Source organism: Nothobranchius furzeri, chromosome 16 (assembly GCF_043380555.1).
Source record: "Nothobranchius furzeri strain GRZ-AD chromosome 16, NfurGRZ-RIMD1, whole genome shotgun sequence".
NCBI classification, from domain to species: domain Eukaryota; kingdom Metazoa; phylum Chordata; class Actinopteri; order Cyprinodontiformes; family Nothobranchiidae; genus Nothobranchius; species Nothobranchius furzeri.
In genome coordinates, this window is record NC_091756.1 from 56,343,347 (window position 1) to 56,363,296 (window position 19,950).

Genomic DNA, 19,950 nt, shown 5'->3' on the forward strand with positions numbered 1-19,950 from the left:
TTTTATTACATGCATATTGTATTATATGTTTGCTTCCTTTAAAGCAGGGGTGTCAAACTCATTTTAGCTCAGGGGCCACATTGCGAGAAATCTAGGCCCAAGTGGGCCGCACCGGTAAATTAAAAACAACTTCAGATTGTTTTCTTTGTTTTAATACAGTCAATATAAAACAAGGCTGGAGCCTGAGGACATCCAAAATAGTACAAGTACAACACCTGAAGTGTACTTGAAAATTTGAAAAAATTAAAAAATCAATAAATAAAAAATACATTCCTTAGTGATTCAAAGAGCTTACAGATCACTTGGCTAGATCAGTTTCATGCAGCACTTAAAATATATTTTACTTTACATCTTTTAGCTCTCACCAGCACATCAATATCAGAAGTCACATCCTGAGTGGCGGCCAACTTCAGGATGTGATTCAAGTTCTTGTGTGAGCCTTGAGCGCAGCTTTGTTTTATTTATACTCATTACAGAGGAAACTTGCTCACAAAGATACGTTTATTTTCATACTTTACAATGTAGAGTGAAAATACAAAGTTTACACAACCATCTCGCGGGCCGGACTTAACCCGCTTGCGGGCCGGAGCCGGCCCGCGGGCCGCATGTTTGACACCCCTGCTTTAAAGCTATCTTTTTTTTACAATTAAAATTACATTGAAATCTGAAACTAATTGCATGTGTAAGTTTAATTTTCTTTTAAGTGTAATTCATTTTCTATATTGAATGCACATTTAAACACTGCTAGTGAAATAATGCATTTCCAACGTTGATGCTTTATTATCTAAAGTTTTCAGAAAAGGACAAGTGATTACTATCCAGGTTCAATTGATAAAAATGTGCCACCAATGGGCTCTTTGGACATCTTGTAATTCCAAAAACCTTGGCTTTACCATTATTACAAAAGAAAATCCCACCAGATTACAACACATGTTGACCTTAACCTATATTGACTGTTCATTCTGATTTTAGTGAAATATAATTAACCCCTTGTAGACTATTGTTGCAAATCTGAACTGAATGACATCTGGCTTTCAACGGACTATTCCATACACATTCCATTCTTAGGAGCTTTTGACCATGTTATAATATTTCCTCATGAAAAAAAACACCCCTAAAGTGGTTTGGGGGTTCATCCACGCATTTTCCTATTACAAGAGCAGCTTCCCTTCCGCTCTGCCCAGTTAATGCAGTCAGCGAGCTGGGGCGGGTTTGTGTCATCATGTTCCACTCCTCCCCATTCAGGTAAACACTAATGCCCAGTTTCGCTAGCAGGGAGTTTAATCTCCACAGTTGTAAAGAAGTGACTTCTTTCTTTTCTTGTATGAATTTTAAAGAGCAAGTCACCCCCAACCAGAGTCTTACTCCACCTCCACTTCCCGTTTGAAAAACGCAACAAATGCTGTTGCCTGACAGACCGAGAGGGCAGGGCCCCTAACAAAAACACACACACACACAGGTTCACAACAACATTGTGACATCATATTGTACCAGCGAACATCATAGTGTACTTCATAGCCAATAGCGATGGCAGATTTAAATTTAAATGCAGTTCAGAGTATTTACCTGAAGATGGTGCAGTACTGACAGTTTTGGGCAGAATATTAAATTTTTAACTAAGATGTACTAAAATGCCAAATTATTGACTACACATGTCTACAGCATGAGTAGACACCCATTTGTATAGTTTATCAGAAAACAAGTTGATTTGGGGGTGACTTGCTCTTTAAATAATGCCCAGAACCCAAAAAAGGTGTTTTGTCTGTGAGAGGTTCATGATCTCTGTCCAGTTTTTCTGAAGTTTCTGAGTTTAATTGGCAGAAATGGTTGGATTTTATCTTCAGGAGCTCTCAAAAACCGAGCCAGAATTTGATTGTGATTTCACAGACTGTTAGGAAGAAGAAGAAAATATCATTTATATAGCGCCTCTCAAGATAAAAATCACGAGGCGCTTCATAAAAACAAAAATGTACAAAAATAAAAAATAATTTAGAAAATGGTTAAAAATATATTTAAAATGAGCAAAAAAATAGTCAATTGTGATTAAAAAAATGTTAAGAAAGAGAGAGAGTGAACAGGAAAGAGGGAAATCAGTGGTTCCTGAGGAAGGTGGAATAGGTGGGGAGAGCAGAACAAGGAGAGAGGGGGTGAAGAAGGTCATACAAAAGCCAGCTTGAACAAGTGAGTCTTCAGCTGCTTTTTAAAGGAGACCACTGAGTCCACTGACCTCCAGAGTTCCAGAGTCTGGGGGCCACAGCAGCAAATGATCTGTCACCTTTGACCTTTAGCCTGGTGCTGCACAACCAGTAGGCTTTGATCACTGGACCTCAGGGACCTGCTGGGGGTGTAGGGACTGAGAAGATCACCAATGTATGATGGTGCTTGTCCATGTAAGGCCCTGTAGACCAGAACCAGGATCTTGAAATTAACCCTGAAGTTGACTGGCAGCCACTGAAGCTGGAGGAGAAGTGGGGTGATGTGGGTGTGTTTGGAGGACTTGGTCAGAAGCCGAGCACAGGCATTCTGAACCACCTGTAGACGGTTCAGGGAGGTTTTGCTCAGACACGTGAAAAGAGAGTTACAGTAGTCTAAGTGTGAGCAGATGAAGGTGTAGATGACTGTCTCAAGTTCAAGGTTAAACTACCACCAGTACTGGCGTGGGTTTTCTGACAGGTTACTTCTTCAAACCCGTGCCATTCCAATGTTAAAATCATCCAATGGATAGGCTGCAGAGGTCAGTGAAACCAAAATACTGACCCCTAGCTGCTAGCTGAATAGTTGTTTTATCACAGACTGGGACAATAAATCCTCCCAGCTGCCTTTACCCCATCTGAGTTTAATAAAACCAGCAAACTGATGTAAAAGAAAGCTTTACCCTGGCTGTAAAAATGGGCTGAGTTTTAAAATGTTTTATCTTTGACTTCGTTCCAGAGCCAAGGACCATTAACTGAAAAAAACATGATCACCCCTTGACTTGCATTTTGGCCAAGAAATCACTAGCAGGTCCGTCTGAACTGAGCGTAGGAAGGAACATAACGGGTCAAAAGTGAGGCTAAATATGGTGGCACTGACTCAGACAGGGATTTTAAAAAAAAGACCAGGATTTTGAGCAGAATGTGATATTTCACTGGTAACCAGTTCAAGGCAGTCAGAAGCAGAGTAACGTGCTCCCATTTTTGTGCTCCAGAGATGAATCTGGCAGCAACATTTTGGACCCGCTGCAGCCATGACAGTGAAGACGGCTGAAAACCGGCATACAGGGAATTACAATAGTCCAGTATAGACATGATAAATATTTCCAGCTCCTGTTTTGTGAGGATCGGTTTAACCTTTACTAAGCGTCTCAACTGAAAAAAACAAAATGACAAACTGTGGGGAGGGCCGCCTGAGGAACGCTCCCCTGGCCCTCTTAATGTGTACAGGAAACCGCAATGGTCAAACGGTAGATACAATATCAATGGGACCAGGTGCTGAACCCTGGTCCACCTGCTAGAAGCACTTTGGAGTGCATGAAACGTGCGTCACCCCGCTGTCACCTGAAAACCACAGCGGGGGAGACGACATCTGCCCTTAAAATGTTTTCCACGAGATCAGCATCTGGCAGAAGGCTCAGATCCATTCGGACCAGAACCTCTCGCCACAAAAACAGTTTCTTCCCCTCTGCAGTTGGACTTTTGAATGAAAATCCTAGGGCAGCCCACTCAAGTTGATTGGTCCCAGTTAGGGCTGCAACAACGAATCGATAAATTCGATGAAAATCGATTACTAAAAGCGTTGGCAACGAATTGCGTCATCGATTCGTTGTGTCGCACAACTCTTCCAAAAGTGCCCCCCCCCCCCCCCCCTTCCCGCCCGCCGTTGCGCACAGACCAGGGCAAGTCAGATCAGCGCGAGAGAGAGCCGGTACCGGCAGATCAGCGCGAGGGAGAGCCTGCAGACTTGCGCTGCTGCGAACCGGTTCCGCATTGTTGCACAGCGATCCAGGCAGCTGCTTCCAGCGCACGGTCCATTCTCAAAGTGGCGCAACCAAAAAACTATAATTAGCACACGATCGTTCTTGTCTGCACATGTTCTCTATTTTCTGTCTTATTTGTGCCTGAAGCGTGCTACTGCGGAGCTCATCACCTCTGCTGTGGTGATGTCACCTCACGCAGCATCGAAAACACGCTCTGCGCTTTGCGGTCAGGAGATCCCTTTGACCTGCTCAAAAGTAACTGATGAGGTGAAAAGGTAAGAATCCAGGCAACAGATTTTCTGGAGAATTATGAGGATATGCAGGAAGATGAGAGACAGACAGGACAGGAAAATAGTTAAATAAAAACAAGAAAACAAAGTAAAATGTAGGTAGATTTATCTCCACTACACGTTTTTACCAGTAAAAAACAATAAGTTATACACATGTCATAGTTATACATCTGATACAATTCAGATCACCTTCAAAACTCAGTCACACACCCAGGGCCGTTTCAAGACATTTTGGGGGCCAAGGCAAAATGCCCCCCCCCCCCCCCCCCCCCCCCCTCCATAACTGGGCTCCCCAGAAGCCTCTGTGTAATCCATACCCTCTCCAGGAGTGTTAGTAAAATCCCCTCAGACATTACTGACATGTTCTAATATTATCAGATGAAAAACTAAATTATCAGACATGCTGTCTCATCTGCTTCTTTTCTAAACTTGCAAAAAGTAACAAAACCATTTGAAAGCCACTATTTGTGGATTCTCTGAAAGTTTCCATGGAGTGTGTGACAACTTATTTTTTCATTGATCCTATCGTCTAATCTCACAGCTGAAACAAGCATCCTTAATAATCTGTGCACAGGAAGCGTACCGATGCTGTACTAAAACAAAAGGTAGTTTCTTATTAATAAAACCTTGTTGCAGCACTAAAGCATAAAAATTAGATTTTGCATTAAATATGCAAAATATTTACATATGAATTGTTTTAGAGCCCTTTTATTGGCAGAATCTGATATTAATTTAGTTCTTACAAAAAATGGGTCCCAACGTGGTTTGTGTGGCGTTGCCATAGAGTGACGTCATAGGCACAGATTCCCTGTCCTCTTGTTTGGAAATGGAAATATGATCACCCTATATTAAACAAACTGTCCACCCGGGCTTTTGCGCTGCACAGAGACGCTTCGCTGCCAATGACTTTGAACGTCAGTTGAGAGTCAGTCTCATGCAGACTGACCAATGAAGAGAGGGCCTCAAGTTAAGACCCTCTCCTCATTGGTCAGTCCACACGAGGTGGGTCAAAGGTTACTCTGGGCGGGTTACGTGTTGTCAGGCATTCAAGTATTGAGTATATTTACTGCATATCACAGTAAAATATTCTGTATGTGACCACATTATGGTGATCCTTGGGTCGTGATGATGGAGCCCTTGAATATTGTTGCCCAGGGTACAACAAAGTGTTAATCTGGCCCTGGTTCTGCCGTCACATTCCCGCAGAAACTGGTTGATCACACCGGGGCCAGACTAACATGTGGTTTTACAACCACAATGTCCTCGGAAGCAAAAACGCTTTTAAAAGGGAGGGAGGAGTCCTAACTGTTGCTGCAGGCGTGTTGTGTGAGAGTGCAGTTATATACTGGTTAATATATTTTTGGGTTCAGTTGCTTTCATGTGGCCTAATGTGAGTCTATTTGGGATCATTGGAATGATCAGCAGCATTTCTTGATGTGACTTCATGGCAGTTGCCCAGGGCATCATCGCAAGGAGGATGGCATTCATTTCTTTTTGTTTTATTTGGTATTTTTTAGTCATTTTTGGAAATGGTGATCAATTTTGATTAATTCACAGCCTATGTTTAATTACATTTAAAATAAATGTCAACAGATGAGATCAAACAAAACAGATGAGAATTGCCCTTAAGCTGTTTAACTTGGACCAAGCATTTTAGGTCACAGATAGATGTAGCTTAGGGTCTCTGTCTATACACCTTATAAGACAATTTAGGTGATGGCATGTTGTTTTTCTGCATTCGAACTGTTTTCTAATAATGTGTTAAATAAAGTGAAGGAAGGAGAGAAATAACGTTTCCCTAGCAGTTTTTAAAAATTTCCCATTGTAATCCGATTAATCGATTAATCGTGTCGAGACCCCGTCCGATTAATCGATTATCCAAATAATCGTTTGTTGCAGCCCTAGTCCCAGTCACGTGACCCGATGCTGTGCTTGAACCATTCAACAAATACTCAGATTAGTACCTACACCGAGTAGAGAGCTGCTTCTCTAATTATTGCCACTTTTTACATTAATAATTTTATCATGAGTGTTTTATTAGTTCTTATATTTGCTTATCTCTTAATTATTTTTTTTCTATCTTACCTTCTGCACCAAAATACCGAGGCAATTTCCTAATGTTATGACTTGGCACACATAAGGCAATAAAAACTTCTGATTCTGATTCTGCATGTGCGTAATCTTCACTTGACGGCATTGTCAAGTCTTGCCTTAACTTGTGTAGAATCCCCGCTTGAAAGGGATGGCAGAGTCTTTGCAGCTTTATATGACTGGGCTTTACTCAAGGACCACACAACTATTCCTTGTCGTCTTCATTTTATTTTGTTGTTTGTAGAAGGCTTAGGATTGTGGTTGGTCTTGTGCAGGTAAAAACCTCAAACAATTCAAACAAGAAACATCTAAATGCAAATGGTTACGACAAACCCATACTATACATTTTACTAAATTCAAATTGCACAAATACTTAACTGAGAACCAACAAAATAGTACAACACTTCAAGATCATTGTTTTTTTATTGTAACTATTTAAATATTCAAATGTTTTAATAATTTACACAAAATTGAACAACCTTTTAATTCTCTAATCCATGCAGTGCAAATATCTTAAACATGTTTATTTATTTTTTAAATTAATCAATGGTTTTAAACTTTTAGCTCAATCCATCTAAAATTTACAAAAGCAGATGACAAAGTCTATCAAATGTTGCTAACAAAGTCTTAAAACACAGTGCTTTGCAGTGCAAACTATTGATGTCAAACAATATGGCCATGCCACATCACCATGCTAGTAGGCCGGTGGCTAAGCTACAGCCAACCAGAAAACAACTCCAGCAATAAAGTTTCTTAAGTTTCTCTCTTACCAGCTGCCTTCCTGCTGCTTGAATTAAGACTCTGCCAGCTCCACACAGGCTTGCCACATAAGCAAAAGTACTTCACATGGACCAAGGTTTGGTACCTGTGATTGTCTGATTACTAAAACTGGGCGTCGGCTGGTGCATCACCTTTTATAGTCCTGATCCTACCACTGCCAAACACAGTTCCACTATAATTGTTTCCAACTAATTTACATTTAAGCAAACATTACTTCCCCATTTATCTTATTTTATTAGACTTTAAAAGCATACATACATAAATTAAAAAATTTTTTTTTTTCTTTTTTAACAAAACAGGCATAAAGGATCAGCGCCTTACGTGCTGCATTTATTTGTATGCATATCCGTATGTATACGAATGAATGATAGGATAGAGGCCAAATTTAAATAAAGTGGCAGCGCTTCACATGCTGAGATAAAACTGGTAGATGGGAGATTTAGCAGCGCTCGAAGGCACATCAGGGGATTTTCTCCACCAAACAGTAGTAGATGTAAATTGTTAAAATTTGCTTAAATTCAGACAATAATTTTACTTAAAAAAGTTTAGCTTCCCATCATTTGCAATGTACTTGTTCATTTTACTTATTAATCTTAATTGCTTAACATTGCTTTGAGTTAATCTTTAAATATTTATGTTTAAATGTTTTGAGCTTTGAGACAGAAATGTCTTAACATTTTGATTGCCTGATTTACAAATACATTTTACTTTTACACTCTTGCTTGATTTAGATTATATATTTTAGTTTTACATTTTGTTTATATTTAGATTATATATTTTAGTTTTACATTTTGTTTATATTTCTTGATTTAATAATCTCATGTTTTACTTCTTATTAACCAAAAAATTTATAAAATAACAAAACTCACAAAATATATTTTATATGGATTTATTTTGTTGTTGTGTATTACTTACACCGTGGCCCTTTGGCTGTTTTTACTGTGTTAAAGTTCCTTGCTTGATTTATTAAAAGGGTTGTTTTATTAGAACCCAAAAGACACACCTCGTCTCCTGCGATTCATTTTATCTATTAAAACTACTCGGATAATTACATAAGTGATAGTTCCTTTCTCATAAGTGGAACTTCAGCTTGCTCAGGCTTAAACTTTATCCCTAAATCCAGAAGCCGGCTGGGATCAACAAGGCTCGTGCCGCATCTCTGGATCTGAAACTGCACATCTGCTGCATCAGAATTCTACGATACACTTGCCGCCAGTTCAGCGGGGCCCTGAGACAGGATCGTGTGGAGACACTTCTCCTGGCCAGCACAGTCCACTGGGTCCATTCCAGCAAGAAGTAAGCCAGGAACCAGACATACTCAGAGTAGTCCAGTCTGGCTCCCCACGCAAGTAAGGCCTCTGCGAGCACGAGCCGGGTCGGGGTTGTACCAGGCTGTTGGATCACAAGTAAAGGCATTTAAGTGTTAACGCGTCAATAGGGCCTCGATGTCGAGACAAATTCTAAAAGAGGAACTGACAAAGAAAATCAACTAGACAAACTCTCAGTAGGAGACACTAATCAGCCTAAAAACTTAGCAGATATTGGTGGCCCTGAGGGGACGAGCTCTCTATTGTCCAGTTATCTCACAAACAACTGAATTCACCTGCACATCAAATCTTAGAGCAGAGTCTAATTTGGCACCCAAATCTGTAATTACAGATTTCTCAAAGAGGATGAGCGTTAAAAGGCCCAATCCATGGGCCTGGTGGTCATTTGAGGTTAAGACTATTACTTCAGATTTGTTCTTATTAATAGCCAGAAGATTAAGATGCCATCCAGAGAGTCACATCCTGCAAACAAACCACCAACTGCCGTATGTTACCACGAGACCCCTGCTGAACTGGCAAATACAGCTGACGATCATTAGCTGTAAGATGGAAGCTAAGGTCATGTTTTAGCAGTCCTAGTGGAAGAATATAAAGCGAGAACAGCAGGGGTCCCAAAAGAGACCCCTGCGGAACCCCCTACCTCAGCATCTCTTGATGAGTAAGGACTGATGCAAACAGAAAAGGTCCTACCCGAGATATAGGACACAATCCACTGTAAAGCAGAACCAGAGAGCTTCACCCAGTGCTCTAAGTGATCCAACAAGATCTGGTGGTCAACAGTGACAGATAAAGATATTAAGTCCAGCAGCTGCAGAACCTCGGTCTCACCAGAATCAGATGTTAAAATAATTTCAAATCCTTCAAAGTGGAGTTCCAGAGCTGTGTCCAGCCAGGAAAGCTGACTGAAATGGTTCTAAAATGCCATTTGGACAGAAATGGATATGAGATTTCCACATCCTGCCAGTTTTTAGCTAGTTTGGCTAGTCATTGACTATGACAGAATCTTACCTGTAGTGTTGGGCAAACATGTTTAAATTTGCCCCAGCTTGTGGGTCTGTTACAGTGTGCTGTTCTCCCATATTAGTGACCTAGGTGAAGTAATTTGCTTCCCTTTTGGACTCTTTCTTCCTCTCTCTTTTTCTCATGTGTCCACCTCTTACCTCACTCCACCTCCCCTCCCCTCCAGCACCCCCTCACTGCCTCACCTGAGTGTGATTCATTTTTCATGTGGCCTGGGGGTAAGGGTAACATGATGCTGCAGAAGAAAGAAAGTGAGCAAGTGGTAGAGAATGACTGCACCAATGAGACAAAGAGAACGAGCACATCTTTTTGCATCAGAGGAGCTCAGGAGAGGAGAGAGGGAGAGATTTATCACTCCTGCCTGCATTTGCATCATAAAAGTCTTCTATTTAACTTCCAGGCCAAGGAACAGTACAAGACACAGCAAAATGCATTACAGAATAATCTCTTGATTCACTGAAATGGTGCTTGAACTAAATCCATCCCTCCCTCCTCCCCGCTTTAATTCTTTCATTTCATTTTAGTGAGGTAATGAAATTAACGATGGAAGTGTCATCTGTCTGGCTGCAGCCATAAGAATCATTCTCTCTTTTTTTTACTTTTCTACACTCTAAATCTTCTATGAAATTTGCACAACATGGTGAAGTTTTCTATCAGTGATAAACAGAGTAATATATCTTGATGAGTTAAACGGGTTTAGCCCCATAAATTAATACTTACCGAGTTTATAAACCACAGCTACACTCATGCATTCAAAAACAACGTATCCGTTATAAAAGAGTTGAAACTCACATTAGAAGTTTGACTAATTAAACACATGAATATTAAAGAAAGTTTTTCTTTACTGCCTATTAAGAATTTTACATGTCTGACTGATGCCACCGAAATAGAAACTAAAACAGACAAAAAAACAAAAGAACATGCAATCTTTGCTGAAACAACTGGGAATATTTCTTAAAGACGGAAGATCTCAGGTTTTGTTACAGGTATTTTACAAGAAAGTAGAAACTATTTTAATAAGAAATTACAAACTCTAAGGGTGGCTGTGACTCAGGAGGAAGAGCAGTCTTCTGTCAGTTATGTTCTGTGTGTGAGTGGATCAGAATCAGAATCAACTTTATTGTCAGTGCCCCAGCATCCTGAAGCATAGAAATTTGTCTCCGCAGCACAGCCTGACCAAGGTTACACACACAAAACATGTAGAACACAACAGAAACAGGCAGACCCCGAGAGCCGCCATCGAGGCGCTCATTAATGTGACCAGTAGTGTAGAGTCGTTTGAGTGGTTGGTAGAATGAGAAAGGCACTTTTTTAATGCAGTATCCTTTAATTCGCACATTCTTGATATTAATCTAGAAAATTAAGATTGTGCTTGTAACATTAGAAGAAACTGAGATCTGATTACTAAAGGTGTTTCAGCGTTTTCTTACCTAAATGAAATAAAACATCACACGCGTGTTTTCATCCTAATTAAAAGTGTATTTTCAGGCTTCCTTTAAGGTCACTTTCATCACATGCTTTGGTTTCATTTTAAGGAGGAACAAAAACTTTGAGAGTCCTTAACCTCCTGAGACTTGAGCCTGTATTTGATGTGATTTAAAAGAAAAAAAAACATCTAACTATTACAGAGTAGTCTACTCTCATTAACGGAAACAAAATTACAAATATTAAAGGAAAATTTAAATTTAGTTTAATTAAATTTAACAATTGTCAAATTTCCTATAAAAAAGAAAGAAAACAACAAAAAAATTAAAGACAATATCATGTGTCAATAAATAATAAAAAGGTCTAAGGTGAAGATGATAAAAAAAATTTTAAGTGCAAGGAGCCAATGCCCACCTATGTGGACACAGGGCCCAAGGAGGTTAAAACTACAATAGCAAAACAAGCTAGTTTGAACATTTTTTTCCATGCCTCCTAACAACATTCTAGCATAGCATAATACTTATAAATGTAATGTGGAGATTTAAAAAAAAAGTAAAAAAAATAAATAAATAAAGGGGTTCTCTCGCATTTGTCTAAAAACCTCCACTAATGACATGTTTTAGACTGAAAAGAACTGTTAAACCATCCGATTGTCGGTCTCGTCGAACCGCCACACTTCTCTGGGTCCTCAGCTCGTAACACACTTGGGTATTTAGCTACAGAAAACCACTGGTGTGAGAGGTTCTCCGCTCAATAACCTCAGAGAAGGAGAAACAGCCGGCTGCTACCACTTCAATTTTAGGACAAACTACCAGAATCCCAAAAACAAAAACACCATTCACAAACATAAGATGTTTGGACCTAGAAAACAGTGATATGTGTTAACCGCACTCTCATTTACTCGGCCAGTGCAGGTTCCGGTATCAGCCGGACGTGGCTCGTGGATGATAGGTTAAGGAAGAGTTCTGTGACAGTGTTTGTGTTTAAAAGCTAGCTTGTTCTGCAGATTTTGTATAGCAGCTTTAATAGAATCTGTTCATGGACCAGCAGCTTGTCATATGGTCATAACTACTGAATAAAAAACAAAGCTTAAGAGGACAACTGTAGCCCCAGATTAATTAGTTACACTGACAACAAGTAGGTCATGTAGGTTTGTCTCTAAGCTGGGGCCTCATGTGGGGTAGGTTTGACTGTCAAACCCCCCCCCCCCCCCCCCCCCCCCCATAGACGTCTCCAACACGACCAATAAAAAACAAAACGACAATAGCGCAACCCGCACGGACATTGACAAAAGTAAAACTGAACTCAAGCACGCAGCAGATGCAGAGCCAGTGACAACAACCACCAGGACTGCACCATTTCCACCTAGGAAGCTGTGTGTAGGAATGTATCAAATATGTCTAAAATATTCCCACACAGGTTGGTTGAAATGGAGCAGTCCTGATGGTTGTTGTCACTGGCTCTGCTTCTGCTGCGTGCATGTTGTTTTTTTATCGGTGCTGTTGGAGAGATCATTACGGGGGATTAACAGGGGGTTAGTAGTCAAACCGGTTAATGCCAGCAACCCTAATGTGGAGTTTATACGTTCTTCTGATTCTTACACGTGTTTTTTAAGGTAATGATTCATGTTGTCTCTGGGTAGCCCGCCGATCATTACTCTGGAGTCAAATACAAACATTAAACACAATAATGAGTAAATTACGCTCATTCAATAAAAAAGAGAAAATAATGAGGACAGATATGAGTGGGTGTGTTTGGGCCAAACCATTATAAATACTATGTGGGATATATTTAATATTTGTACCAATACATAGTAGTAATAAAGATCTGTGTCTTTGCATTTTATTTTATTAGTCATCTTTGTTTTCAGTTTTCATTTAAGTCTAGTGCTGTACCACACAAGTGAAGGACTTTACTGCACATACATCTACAACTGATTTAACTAACCCTTTCAAGATGGTTCCCACAGAATTTAGGAAAAGAAGCTCCACTTTCTGGATCCCTTGTGGACCCTATCTGTCTGATTTATTTATTTATTTATTTATTTTTTTTGGTCCTGTGGTCCAAAAGCAATGGTATGCTTTGTGGAAGCTGAAAAACCTGATCTAGAATCCAGGTCTTCCCACTTTGAGGTGCTGGTTGTGAATCAGGTGCTAAATGAAGGGGTGATCCCATTTATTTTCATGGCCCAGACAGCAGGAGGCCAAATATAGTATCTTATAAAGGGCAGCACTTCATCTATAATATCCCAACACTTTATAAAGTTCCCCAACTCTCGTATACATCTAATTCTTATGCTGTCTCACTGGAGATGTCGGCTATTGCCCCAAGGTCCCTCACCCATAGAGGGGTTTATTAATCTCTCCTTCACCTGTGGAAGGTTAATAAGGGAAAAAGCAGTCTGGTGTCTGCTTGTCTTCTATCCCATTCCAACTCCTGCGTTTTTATACCTGAGTGATTCCCCTTTATTCACACTCCGACATTTAATCCTTTTGTTTTTGTTCATTACCCAGTTATATTTTATTGATGCGCTTTACAAAACATCTTTTATTTGATTTAGAAAGCAGACATCTGAACCCACTTTAAACATGATTCCAACTTAGAGACAGCCTCTTTGTTCTGGTGAACCTTGGGTTTCAGCGAATATGGTCAATCATCTTCCTACTGTGAAGAAAATTTGGTCCCACAAAGAACTCCAGGAAAACAACAAGTTATTTAACTCATTCACTCATTTGCATTTTATGGCTGTGTGGGCGTCGGAGCGAGCCCCCGCACCGTGAGAACAAACATCTCAGCTCTAAAGCCGATCTTCATCCACATACATCACACGTCACGTGACCGAGACGCAGAAAATCCATATGTTACGAGATCGTTTTGGGCCGTTACCGTAAAAAAAAGTGAGGCCCTAACCGGAAAAGCTTCTGCCGATCACAATTCCACGATGGTTTATGAAAGAACGGATAACGCTATAAACGCGCAGATTCTTTCTGGTGTAAGAGGTGAGTCTCCGCCTTGTTTTGGTAGTTTTGGCATTGACATCATCCTAGCGCGCAACGTTCTGTGACTCTTAAAAAAACAGTAAAAACGGTGAGAAACGTTGGCAGCGAAGGGCTTCACCGATCAGGAAATGGCTGGCATTGAATAAAAAGTAAAATGTGAAAACTAAATTAAATGTAATCTATAATTTTAACCATAGTAGCTGTGAGGTTGTGTATACCCTTGTTTTTTTTTTATTTCCTTCACGTAATTTATGCATGCATAAATCAGGGTATCTGCAGGTTTAAGGGAGCCAAATTTAAGACTTTTTAAGGACCCGCGGATACCCTGATAAATTAACTGTTTTCTGTTTTCTTGCTAAACTTGTACCTCAAAACTGAAGTTTATGACAGTAGAGCCCAGAAGGCACTATCCTGATGACAAAGCACTCAGTCAAAATGTGGTAAATGATCTTAAAATGTGATCTCAAACCCTCCCAAACGGTCCATTCCATGTGCAGTGGGTGGTGATTGGAGTTCATTTAGGACACACATTTAGGAGAGCAGAGAAAAGGGTGAAGAGAGTCGACAGAGAGAGGACAGAACATTCTAAAGCTCTGGTGAATTAGTCAGAAGCTTTCCCCAACAGGATATTTGTTGAAAGGCATCAGTGAACTTCTTGACTGTGATGGTGAGGCACTTAATGAAGATTGCACCATTATCTCAACTTCAGCTCTGATTCAGCTTTTAATTCTAAACTCAGTTTTATATAATTTAACTTGCATGTCAAAAGATGAATTTTATAGAAAAACCTTCATCAAAAATACTTTAAATCAAAAACAGCTGTTTACCTGATGTAGTTAATGAGCAATGTTAAATTCAACAAAGGCAATTATAAAGACAATTAAAAAATTAGCAAGAGTTAAGGATTTGATTCTGTAATTATGATGGTGACCAACAGTTCTCTTTTCAGATGGGTGCCAGTGCCAAGGTCTAATCTGATATCAGTAGGACTGAGGGAGGCTCAAGCTATTTATCTAGTCAGGACTGCAGCTCCAACAGTGACCATTTCCTCAATGTCAGCCAGAGAGTAAACATTTACATGTTCATCTGGCTGATGTGGCTCTTCAGTGTGTTCACAGAAATGTTGTGTTTTGCTATCTTGTTCTTTTGAATCTTTTCAGTTGTCCATGGTATGATGAACAAGATGTTCTCATTTGTGATAGCTGACAGGCTGTTAGGATTTCCTGATTCGGCTCCTCTTGTCATTTGGCATCCTTAGTGGGGCAAGCAGAAGAAAGACAAAGGATGTGCAAAAGGTTTGAAATAAAAAGTTTCACTCCAGACTTGCTCAGGTGGATCCCATCTGCCCTGAAAAGGTCTCTGCAATCCCAGAAATAATTAAAATCATCAAAAAAGTTAACTTTCTCTTACAAGTTATAGCAACTTGTCACATTGCCAGCTAACTTAAATTTTGGACTTTGTTAGCTTTATACAAGGCTACCTTAGGTCACAAGATTATCCTTTTTAAATTATGTTTGTAAAATTATTGTGGGAAGTATGTCTCAAAACCAACAGGAAGCTGCTTGAACCATCTATATCAGTGGTTCCTAACCTGGGGGTCCCGACCCCCACAAGGGGGCTCCAAAGCCTCTCAGTGAGTCGCCAGGACCTCTCCACTTTAAGGGGTTAAAACTTCATTTATTACTTGTTTATAGCCTACATTTTGCTCACATTTTTTTTCATGAGTGAAACGTTTACTGATATTAAGACAGGAAATAATTAGCACAGAAAAAGTAACACACTTTTAAGAACATTTTGCTCAGCTCACTGTTTTATTTTCAAGTGTCAAAAGTTCATTAAAGATAGGACTGGTTGATTAATCACAGCCTTTACAGTAAATAATCTAGTATAAACAGTAATATATACATTTAAGTACATTTTGCTCAGTGTATCTTTTATGTGTCAAACGTTTATTGAAAGGAATGATTGATTTATCAGTGTTTACAAGAAACAATGTGTTCAGAAAAGTAATACAAACTGTCAAGCACATTATGCTCTGTTTGGTTTTGTTAATGACTTTGTTCTGTACTGGAGCCTACTATTACTGTTATCTATTGAATCAAAGCATATTAAAATGTGCTTGAACAATTTTATCATTTCTTAATACTGTTTGTACTGGAAGAGAGAATGGGAGGGGGTCGTCAAAAATTTTACTGGTAAAAAACGGGGTCCCTTGGGAAAAAGGTTGGGAACCACTGATCTATGTCATACAGTGACATATTCACGTAAACAAGCTGGGTTTTAAATGCAGATGCAGTCACAGATCACTCACCCTCCCCTCAGGTATCTTCCCTGGATCTGCACACACCAAAACCAAACAACCGCATTGACAGAGAATTTGAGAGAGTGCAAAAGACCAATCGCTGTTTTCTAGGTCCAAATGTCTTTTGTTGTCCGTGACGTCAAATGTTATTTATCTTTTTGGGATTCTGGTAGTTTATCCTAAAGTTGAAGTGGTAGCAGCCAACACTTTTTTCTTCTCTGATGTTATTGAGCGGTGAACCTCTCACACCAGTGGTGTTCTGTTGCTAAATATGCGAGTGCGTGATAAATGGCGAAGCCAGGGAAGTGCGTTGGTTCGGCGAGACCGACAGCCGTATGGTGCAATTGTTGCTTTTGGTCAGAAATGTGTTATTGGTGGAGGTTTTTAGATAAATGCGGAAGAACAACTTACATTTTTTTGTTTGTTTTTTATCTCTATAATATATTTATAGCTATACTATGTTAGAATGTTGTTAAGAGGCATAAAAAACAAAACAGAATTCAGCTCATTTGTTTTCCAAATTTGCTATTGCAGCTTTAACAACTTGTTAGAAGATTGTTAGAAGCAAAGTACATGCAGAGCTAACAAATCTTTACAGAAAAAATCAACTACATTTGTGGAAATGCAAGCAAATCAATCCTGAAGGTCTTCAAGGACAAAACAATGCACAAATCACAGACAACACCATATAGAAGGTTAATCCTTTATATGCAATGTACAAGAAACTTGTGAAACGAACAAAATTCAATGTGTGTGAGTGCCTGCCTTCGCTTTTTGTGTTAGTCTACATCAAAAAAGTTCCAGATTGCAATTTTAAGTTACTAACTGGTCCTACTTGGGCCCACATTCTTCACTGTCTCATCATGTGCCTGACTTGCATGCTTTTTATTTTTCTAACAGCAGTGACCAAGTGATCTCAAAGCTCTGCTGGGAGGCTGGGGACTCGCTTCACTTGATGGATAACATCCTTGGGTGTGTGTGCCCTGGACTAGAATTTTCTGTACTTCATGTCTCGTGGGATGCTGCTGATGTATTTCTTTTTTCTTACAAGTCTTCCAGCAACTCAAACTGTGGTCTGATTTTGCCTGGGTTTATATCAAACTTCTATTCTATTTCATCACAGATAACACCAATACAACGCCACCATTTAAAGGGTAATTATCTCCACATATCAACAGCATCAACGGTATTATTCAAATAAAACTGTGAGAATTGCCGGAAGGCGAAGCTCTCGATTTACCAGTCGATCTACGTTCCGACCCTCACCTATGGTCACGAGCTTTGGGAAGTGACCAAAGGAATGAGATGGCGGATACTAGTGGATGAAATGAGTTTTCTCCAAAGGGTGTCTGGGCTCTCCCTTAAAGACAGGGTGAAAAGCTCAGTCGTCGGGAGGGGTTCGGAGGATTCTCCCAGAGGAGCTGGCCTAAATGGATGTGGAGAGGGAAGTTTGGGCCTCCCTAGCTGGGGCTACCGACCCGACCCTGGATAAGCAGCCAAAAATGGATGGATGGGTGCATGGACGTCACTAGGATTGAGAGATGGGGGGCTTAGCCCCAGAAGCTTGACCTTGAAATTTTTTTGTCACACCCTGCAAAAACTATGTCAATTAATTCATTATCTGAAGAACATTTAACTTTCTTTTCCTTTCCTACCTTTGTGCATTTTCTCTCTTCTTTTTATAAAAAAGATTTTATATAAGTCCATTAAACATTAGATATGTTAAATTTCCAAATAAAGCTATTCATTTCAGTCTACTGCACTTAACAGGGGTAAATGTTGTAGTCATTTATTTAATTTGTTTAATTACAACTTGCTTAATTATGTAACGTGAGGAAATATGGGTTTTCTATCACAAAGGTGGTGTTGGACTCAGCTGTGTCAAAGCTGGGTCGCTGAGAACTTTCACCCACAGATTAAGACCTGAACGCCAGCGAGTCTGGGAGGAAACCATAACATCAACCACCTGCAGTCTACCAGAAGATGTGTTTACATGAGTTGTACCCAGACCAAGTCAAAACATAAAGTTTAAACTTCTTTTTCTTGATTTTAATGTTAAAGTAACCATTATCATTTTGCTCATTATAAATGTGATTAATCAAATGAATGACTATTTAGCTTTGGGGTAATTATAATGGTTTAATGAATCCATTCTTAAATAATGTTGAGAATGTTTGTTACTGACCTTCACACACACTCAAGCACAAACATTCACACACATCCACACACACCTGCTCACAGTAAACTCCAGACACATTTGATGACGCACGTTTGCTTTGAGAAGAGAAAGGTTTTTGGTAAGTTTTCAGTCTTATGATTCAGTTCGTGTTGGACAACGAGAGAGAACAGACCTGAAAACCAAAGGGGGGGCAGAGCCTGTTGGCTCGTTCTTCCCCCCTTTCACGCTGTTTCTGCCACGCCAGGCAGAATAGCTGAATCGCAACTTCTAACGCAGACTCATTACCGAGTCTTTTGATTTCTGAGTGAATTAACTTAAGAAAGCGCGTCGACAAAACGCTTTACCATCAACGTGTACCGAGGACAACTCTGGACCGGGTCGCAGCGCATCTTTGTCTTTTCTGCCAGCCAAGGTGCCCTGGATGAAACATCCTAAGGTGACGCCCCGGATCCGAAAGAGGGTCCAAAAGAATTCGGTGAGACAGAACACGGTGTTTAGCGTTTTGATGCATCTTTTCCAACTAAGAGCCTAAGTTTATTCAAACCATCACTTTTCACTCAGACACCTGGTTCTTCCTGAAGCAAAATCAGATGCACTCACGCACCCATCCCAGCTCATATCACTCTCACCATCACAACATTCTCAATCTTCATAAATTCATCAGAAGGTCTATTTGAGCCAGAACAGCATATCAACTGTTAAAGAGATTGTCCCACAAAGTTACTAATGTTGATTGTATTTCCTGTTTGTCAATTTCAAAATCATTAGTTTAATTTGAAGAATTAAAACTTTTAAACGTCAAACTGGTTTCCTCATTGAACTGAAACACAGACACTCAGATATTATCGGCAGTTTATGGATGAAAACAACCTTTGAGTCTTCTGAACAATATAAAATTTGGTTATTGATTTATTAAAATTAATATTCCGAATTAATACGTAGCATGGTTTCTCTTTCATAAAAGAGCATAAATCCATAACGCTACATTTAATGGCGAGCGTATCCAGTCTTCTATATCTGCGATATGTCTGATTTCTTACATCTAAAAGCTACAAATAACGCTTTTCTCTGTGTTTCACTTTGATGTCTTATTTTGAAATTAACCGGAAATTGTTCCGTTGAAGTCACTCTTCCGCGAGGCGTCGTCCTGGTGGAAACTTGGCCGGGAAGATCTCCGATCTCAAATTGACCGCAAATTACAGACCTAACTTTGATTTGTCCCATCTTCGCCTTCGGAGCGAACGTGTGAGTTGTGCTTTTGACTAAATTCTGTCCATTTTGACGCGCCGCCGCGTCTCCAATCTAACCTCAGGTCGGAACGCTCCGTTTCCGCTCTGATCATCGCTGGGTGAGCTACCGTGCAGCTTATCCTCAGTTCCTAAAATTATCACTATATTCTCCGAACCTCAGAACCGAGACTGAATTCTCGGACACCTTTCGTCTCAGTGTGTTGACACTGTGGGCGAGCTATTGTGAAAGAAGTTTCTACTGCATTCAGATTGCGTGCGCTTTTTAAACGGAATGCTCGGTGACACCTGCCGGAGCTTGACTGCTCGGTAAACGTCGTAAAGCGAGGCACAG

General features: G+C 40.0%; 1 protein-coding gene across 6 annotated transcripts in view; it reads right to left on the reverse strand.

Annotated features, from left to right (window-relative positions):
* Positions 1 to 19,950, reverse strand: part of LOC107387348 (inactive N-acetylated-alpha-linked acidic dipeptidase-like protein 2) — a 661,429-nt gene that overhangs the window by 273,329 nt on the left and 368,150 nt on the right. The gene's annotated exons all lie outside the window — the stretch shown is intronic.